Source organism: Etheostoma spectabile, chromosome 3 (assembly GCF_008692095.1).
Source record: "Etheostoma spectabile isolate EspeVRDwgs_2016 chromosome 3, UIUC_Espe_1.0, whole genome shotgun sequence".
Classification (NCBI taxonomy): Eukaryota; Metazoa; Chordata; class Actinopteri; order Perciformes; family Percidae; genus Etheostoma; species Etheostoma spectabile.
The window spans coordinates 6,583,231-6,591,413 of NC_045735.1; the positions used below are offsets into that span (position 1 = coordinate 6,583,231).

The 8,183-nt window shown below is 38.5% G+C and overlaps 1 protein-coding gene and 1 long non-coding RNA gene across 2 annotated transcripts in view; one reads left to right on the forward strand and one right to left on the reverse strand.

Moving 5' to 3' along the window:
• LOC116687151 (calsyntenin-2) overlaps positions 1-8,183 on the reverse strand; it is a 222,789-nt gene that overhangs the window by 101,397 nt on the left and 113,209 nt on the right. The gene's annotated exons all lie outside the window — the stretch shown is intronic.
• The window catches only part of LOC116687152 (uncharacterized), a 12,681-nt gene that overhangs the window by 2,048 nt on the left and 2,450 nt on the right, over positions 1-8,183 (forward strand). Inside the window, exon 2 of the long non-coding RNA XR_004331472.1 lies at positions 5,389-5,395. This is a non-coding gene — a long non-coding RNA (uncharacterized LOC116687152). The remainder of the gene's footprint in view (positions 1-5,388; positions 5,396-8,183) is intronic.

Sequence of the window (8,183 nt, forward strand, 5' to 3'; positions counted from 1 at the left end):
ATTTGCCCTTCATACCATTCCCCCCACCTCCGCTCCCCCCCACCTCCGCCCCCCCCCGCCCCATTTTGTTTCACCTTGCTGGAGAAAGACTGCCTCATAATTCTACTCTGAAATTGTATTTCTATCCCTTATGTTAACAAAAGACACATTCATTGTAGGTGGCTTGACTAGAGCATTTATGAGTTCAGTATCATGGTCAACAGAACAGTGTTCGTGACAGCAACGCACCAGCCTACTGCCCTCTACTTTATCTCATTTTCAATATAACAAAATATTTAGACCTTGATAAGGTGCTGATAGAAGTGCTTGTCTTAGAATGGTGTTCCCCGTCTTTCTAATTCTGTTCCAAACCTGTTCATGCATTTTTAATGTACCAGAGAATAAAAATTATACTTGTTAAGGTTTCTGTTGAACTTGAACAATCAATCAACATTGTATTTATATAGCACTTTAAAGTAACCAGCGGGTATCTAAAGGGCTTCACATCAGAAACCAAGAGTAACACAACATGTCGTACAAAGAAATGAAGTACAGTAAAATCAGAAAAGGTTACATAGAAACAGGAGGGGGAAATTGCTACTAGGTATTAAACGTAATTCTAAACCAATAAGTTTTGAGTTTGGACCTAAAAGAGCTCCATCTGTAATCGTCCAGATATCAGGGGGTAACTTGTTCCAGAGTCTCGGGGCAGCAACCGCAAAAGCCTGATCACCCCACCGTTTATACCTGGACCTTGGGACTTCTAAAACCAGCTGATTTGAAGACTGCAAGGACCGGTTGTGCTCCAGCACCAAGACTCCGGGGCCAGGCCATTTAAGGCCTTGAAAACAAACAATAAAATCTTAAAATTGATTCTACACCTTGAATGCCTCCTGCACATTGATGTGCGTCAAAGCTGTCTGTGATCTTGCTGTCGTTTTCATTTCAAACCTAAATTAGCCATCTATCCATCGTTCCCGCCTGCTTTCTCTCTTCTGATCCAAGCCGGATCATTTAGTGAAGGCCCACGGGAGATGAAAGTCAGACTGTACTCTCCTGCTATTCAAAGCACAGCCACTGTGAGTGAAGCGTGATTAAACCTGACAACAGAAAGAGGGCCTTTTAACGTATTTGTGATTCAAACACTTTCTCTTGATGGATCAGGGGTCACATATTCCACTTTGTCACTTCACATGTTGCTGCACCCCTGACAGTTAAATACCACTGTAGACCAGAATAAGACACAGTTAAGCCTGGCCCTGTTTAGCATGCATGCAAAATGTCTATTCCAAAACAGGTATGTTCATTAATTTTCTTTTCCAATTTGTCTAAAATAATACATTTATTATTGAGGTTAATCCCTGCACATCATAATGTTGAGTAATGTAGCACTGACAGATTCACTTAGAAACTGACTAACAAATAATAAACGAATGAAACTGGGTGTGGGCTTTGGACTTGGTCCATTCTGGGTAAAAATAACAGATTTTGCTTTGTGTTCAGTGGAGCAGCAGCATGAAAAGTGAACATGATAACCGCTGTCTCTTTTACAGGTGTTTATTACAACAAAGAACGTAATTGTACCTGCATGTGTGCAGATATTTCTTTGGAACATGACATTGCTTTGTCATCGGGATGAACTTATAATGCAATAATAATAAAAATAATAATAATTTGGATTTCCAGTTACTTTATATTTACAATATGATAAAACCGTGTTGTTGCTTGTACTGCAATGTAGTTTTTTTGTCGTAATAATCACCCGTAAAAGAGGCAGCTTTAATGCTTTCAGCCTTTAGTGGACCATTAAGTGATTATAATACAGAATGGCTCATGAGACAATTTTTATTCCCATAATGCAACATTATCTCAACTCGACTCGGGATGTGACCTTTAACTATATATCGCAAAATAACACAAATTGCACAGGTCCTGGCTGATAGACGGACTGATGGGCCAAATAAAATTAACCATCATTAGATAATTACCATCATAAAAGCTTCATAAATGTTCCTTTGAATTTACTGTGATTAAATGAGGCGTTTCAACAACCACCTGTGATCAAGAAAGCAACGTTTTTGTGCCACTGTAAGATGATATGCTTGCTTAGCAGGTGAACTCAAATGTCTCATAATGTAAAAAAATGAGATTTTGCTGAATCAGTAAATATTCGTAAGTAATATTATAAATATATAAAATATAAAATATATATATAAATAGTAATATTTGATTCAGCTGGTGACTGGGATTAATTAATTCATAATTAATTTTTCAATGTTACAATTGGTGTATAGTGGAGGTGTTATGGTAAGTCAAGCATAAATACACAGAGATACTGCACAGCACACACTAAGTCAATGCCTGAACAAACCCCTGTTTTTATCTTCTCTCTGGTCAGGAAAATATTTTATTAAAAAACTGAAATGCAAATTCCAAGGACTTTATGAGAACCAAACAGCAATATTACTGGATGATTCACCCACCGACTTGTCTTTCATATTGAAGAGGAACACATAAGTCAAGTTGATCTGAGGGTAAAGCATCAGGGAAATTGTTTCATTGTATATCAAAGGTGAAAATAAAATTAAAAGAAAATAGATAAAAACACACATATAGGTCCAAAAGGTGACACAGGCTAATTACTGTGAGAGCAAGCATAAGTATGTGGTTAGCTGTATATAATGTATTTCTGTTAACCAGTTATATTTCTTGCATTTTGAAGCCGAGCAGGTCTTACCAGTGAGGTGGACTGTATTATCAAGTGTCATGGATCACGCTAAGAATGATATTAAAATGGCATAGCAAGGCTAATCAGGGTTTGTGCAGAAGATGCACTCCACTCTTCTGCTACTTGGCACCGGGTTAGATGACACTTTTAACCTTTAGAGTTTTTTTCATCCTGACCACAGCATGTTACTCTATACTTTCCATTTCAAAATCTCATCCATCGTTCTGCCGGTCTGTTATCCATCTCACCCAGCTCCATTCACCTGGTGCACCTTTGCCAGAGAACTAATTAGCTAATTAGCTTTTTACAACCCTTACATTATCTGTACTGCAGCTTCTCTGTACGCCACATTAACTGCATATTAGATGCTGTCAGCTGTTATGGAAACAGCCATAGCTATAGCTGAGCCACAGGGCCACTCAGTATTAGGAAAGACAGACATAATGTCAAATAAAGCATTGTTCAATGAGATCAAGGCAAGCACTAATTGCCCATTTAAGGCCCAAATCACTGCAATGCCTGAAATAAAACAATTATTTAATAATTTGTACTGTTTATTGATCCCCAGTGGGGAAATTATAATTCACACTCTGTTTTGTTAGTAATCACTACACAAACATGCTCAGGACCTATTCATGCACAAATGGAGAGATGTCAGAGTGAGTGGGCTGCCAGTGCTGGAACAGTGCCCTGAGTGGTGGGGGGGTATGGTGCCTTGGTGCCCAGGTGGAGCATCTCTTTAGCTACCAATCTACACTCTGTATTGGGACTTAAACCAGCAACCCTCCGGTTCCCAACCTAACTCCATATGGCCTGAGCTACTGCCACCCCCAATATAGCATATTCAGGAAGTATTTAATGTAGGTTGGTTGTCTATTGCACACTTGATTTAAAGAAAAAAAAATGTTTACTAGAACATGTCATTTCGGGAACGATTGGTGGGGATTGCTGTAGATAAAGTACATACAGTGATACACTGGTAAGAACAAATTATGTTTAACCATGTATCCAGCTAATTTAAATTGCTCCTGTTACTGTACTGTGTGAACAGTTAACTATATATAATGTTCATAAAATATGCATTTACTTTTGAGGGGAATTGGCCATTCCAGAGCTTGCGTCATACATGCAAATGTTCTACCAAAATGAGTTCCTTCCCCTGATTATTATGCAGAGTCATCGTCTATGCATCCAGAGATTAGCCTTGCCCAAGACGATTCTGATTAGTTTAAAGAAATGTATGTGTGGTGTAGCAACACCTTACAGCGCTGACACAGCACTGTGAAGATGAATCTGGCACTGTGAGACTACCACCCACACACCCCGACATATAACTGCCAGCCGACATAAAAAACTGCCAGCAGTGAAACATATGGAGTATGAAAAGACTGAGAGCTAGTAGTACCAAGCTAGTAGTTTACCCTGTTGATCAATGTGATAGTGTTTTTTGGCAAATTTATACGTTCCCTACTACGTATTTATACTGCCTATTTCATCATGGCCAACTGTCCCTGCTGCAGCTGCTGAAGCTTCCCTAAGCTATCTTTAAGGCAGTGGTTCTCAACCTTTTCGTGTTACTCATAAACTCTGACTGCAAACCGGTGTAACAGCTGTTGCAACGCACCCCTTACTGCTGATTTAGAGTGATTGTTTTTAATGGTCTAAATAAAAAATGTAAATAAATCATGCTTTGTTTGTGATGACAGTTTTGTTTTTAAAAGCTAGCACGTAGACGTTGCCCAATGTGCTCTAGGCACTGTGGAGGTTTGATGCGTTCCGTGACTTTTTCTCTCCCATATGTAGGCTGTCTTCTTGAATTAAATAGTGCCAGAGAGCAGTTATAAATGTGCGAGATTATGAATGAAGATTTTGAATAGTAATTAATATGATGGAGGTAAAATGTATTCAGTAAAACAGTTGTTTTAGATATAAACTCCTAAAGTAAACTTGAGAATAACTGTGAAATGAAGATATGGCAAATCTCTTACATTTTTACCAAAGTAAATAAAGTGAGGAAAAAAGCAATATAAAGTTTGCCTATTTCAGTGCCTGAAGATATTTTAGCTTGAATCCATTCACCTCTGTGAGCTTATATAGAGACAACAGAGGTTGTGTTATGAAAGCTGTGATTGCTTCCTTTGCAGGTGGCGGGTATAAAAATAAATTAAGTTCCACTTAATTTATATTAATAACTAAAGTTTCAACATTGATTCATTAGAGTTAGTCATGATGCTCTCTAAACTATTCATGACAACAACAGCCCATGTGTCAAGAGGAAATTAATAATGCATGATTCCCTGCCTACAGCAAATTATGGACAGTCTTAGCTGCATGCTTAGTGGAAACTCTTTTGATGCCTGATCAATGTTGAAAAAGATAATGAGAAATGCGTCATGCATGTCAATGCATCTTCACAATATTTCAAGACTTGAAATCCATCTTTCTTTTGGACTATATAATCATAGAGATGTAAATCATAGGCCAGTCTGCACAAATGTCACTCTCAGTAGTTTTCAATAACTTTGATATGATTGTGGTTGTGGTTGTGTGTATTCATAATCCTTTCCATGACTTTCAGCTGACCGCGACAAATGTATTTAACACTGACCCATGGGGTTAAGTTCCTGAAGTATCGGGGGGGGGGAGATAATACATTCGCAACAGGGTTAGGTTCCCCCAAGGTTGTGTGTGTGTGTGTGTGTGTATGTGTGTTCACTCCTGTCTCTACACTTCACTGCATTTCTCTGGAAATGTGTGTGTGAATGTGTACACCTTGAATGCATCTTTTACCCCCATTCAATGTGAGCTGGGTGAGCAAATTGATACTGCACTAGGACTTTCAGCGATATATAAGGCCGCTGTCACGGTGATGAGAGCAGCACAAAGACGGCGGCGGTGCGGTAAATGTCAGCATGTCAGCAAGGAGTGACAGAGAACATCCACACTTGGCACTTGGGGGCTGTCTGCCTTGACCCAGCACACACATGACAAGGCCAAACTAGTTAGAACAGGAATAATCCCACCACGTATTAGACAGTAAGTAAGTAAGACAGGAAGATTAACCAAGAGATATGTTTAAACATGGGATACAACACGGTGGTACACCAATAGTTAATCAGTGAAATATCTGCCCTGCCTGTCAGGAAAGCTGTATTTCAGTTCAGGTTGAACATTTGTTCTGAGTGAGTGTGACAGATGACAAATGCAAATGTGATCAGTCTGACAAAAAATAGCCATGCAGTCTAAAAACCCAGTGGATATTAGAGAGATAGAGAGAGAGTGTGTGTGTGTGTGTGTGTGAAGGGGAAGAAGAGAGAAGCCATGAATATTCTGGTAGTTCCATTTGTGTGCTCCATCTTTTACTTACACTTTACTGACATATACATTTTACTGACATGTACGCAGAGTTAAAAGAGTATGTGAGTATGTGTGTATGATGCAATACATTCTGGGAATAGATGCATCCTCACAGTTATTAGACAAGAGTTAAAGTTGCACACATGCACAAACACAGAAATAGCAAGTGGGTAGAATCTGGGGATTGTTTGTTTGGACAGGTGTATTGACTGGTGCTTCTCTCAGCTTTTTCCATCCTAACAACTACAGTATTTTTGCTGTATTTTGCTTTGTTTAGCCATCACTCCATTTCACACCATTCTGAATATATGTCATAGGGACATGACATTCTACCTGCATCATCATCATTTTATTAGTATCAGCTTTTTGTTTTAAAATCCAAGCAATTGTTGTTTTCAGGCATTTCATATTTTTGAAGTAGGCTAGCTTCTGCAAAAGCAGATGAAAGTCATTCTTAAAATGAATAAACCAACACCACTGGTTGAGATTTCCTTGAGTGCACAATAACAAAAAACACAATTTATGATTTTTCAACCAGCTCCGGTTTGATTGATTTTCCCTGCATTGCCTAAAAAACAAAATGGAAAATAAATAAAAACAAAGACATCTGTTTTATTGGTCAACATCTATAGTGCCCACATAATAAATCATATTTAACGTTGGTTATTCCATAACTTCTCAGCTGGTGTCACCAGTGAGGAAATATTCCGAAAAAAAACAGTGGCCCTGTCTAGATGGTGTAGTGCTAAATCCTACCCGTACATTCCCTAGTGTATTTTGAGAGACACTCCAGGGTTGTTTTAATCCAGGATCGGGGTCAGTGTCAAGTAGGACCATATCATCACTATAAATTGGAGCAGGTGATACTTGTTTCAGTGGCTAAGTCATTTGATCAGGACCCCTTGGTGTCCTTTTTAAAACGCATTTGCGTTCTGTTGTGAATTGGTTACTTGGTTAGGTTTAGGCAATGGAAATACTTTGCTAGATTTTGGAGAAGATCTTGATTTGAATTAAAATTATTATGTTTGTTCCGTAACTCACATTTGTGACAATAGCTAACAAAAGCATTAACTTTAGGTTTACATGGGACACAAACGCCTCCCAGGTGAAAGTGTTTTTTTGACCTATCGCCCTAACCTTCGTGCTTATGTGGACTTACGGTCTTAATACTACTCCCTACCACGTCGCTCTTCATACTACTTCATCCTACGGGGACGTAGTTGAGCAGTTTTTTTGAGCATCTAACATTGAAGTGCTGCTTTTTATTTTCCCCACACAAATTTATGCTGCCCATCAGGATTGACCCCCTTCCAGTCATAAGCTCCCTTCTTTGACGTTTAGGCCACCACTGCCAATGATGGTGTGTTAATAATGATGGTGTGTTATAATATATGGTGTGCTAATATTTATCAAAATCAGCATGTATTCATAATCACATCTAAGCTACTTTAGAATCCTCCACCTCTGATGTGATTGATGTGGTTCTGTTTGATTTATGACATATTTATGGAGTAATTGAATCATGATGTCCTTAATTAATATCAAATATTGGAATCAGGCATGATCAAGTCATTTTTGGATTTATTGCTGTTCTGCACCATGACACTTAATCCTATCTCTGAAGTGGCTGTTCACTCAAATTGCCATAGTTATCAGAAATATGCAATCAAGTATCACACCTCAACTTATAGCACTGACACACATTTAGGAGGTGAGTCAAATGTCTGATGAATCATGATGAATCAGACTGACTAAGATTGCCAGATGTTTGAATAAGGTTTTATTGTAGTAGTAGTACAGCAGTATTTGATAGGTTTTAATGATTTTAAATAAATCAATTGTGCGTGCAGCAGACTGTACTTGCTGAGTTAAAAACAAAACAAAAAGTCAACAGCAATGCTAGCCGCATGCAAACATGTTCATATGCTGGTGTTTAACAGGTATAATGTTACCATGGTCACCATCTCAGTTAGCATGCATTTGGTTAACAGCACTGAATACGGTGCACAGCTGAGAAAAGGTTTCTGAGAATGTCATTAGTGTTGCAGATTATCACCAAGGTGTTGGAAAAATCTAAACTTTGACCTGTGTTAGGGTTGTGTATGTGTTTCAGTTCCTT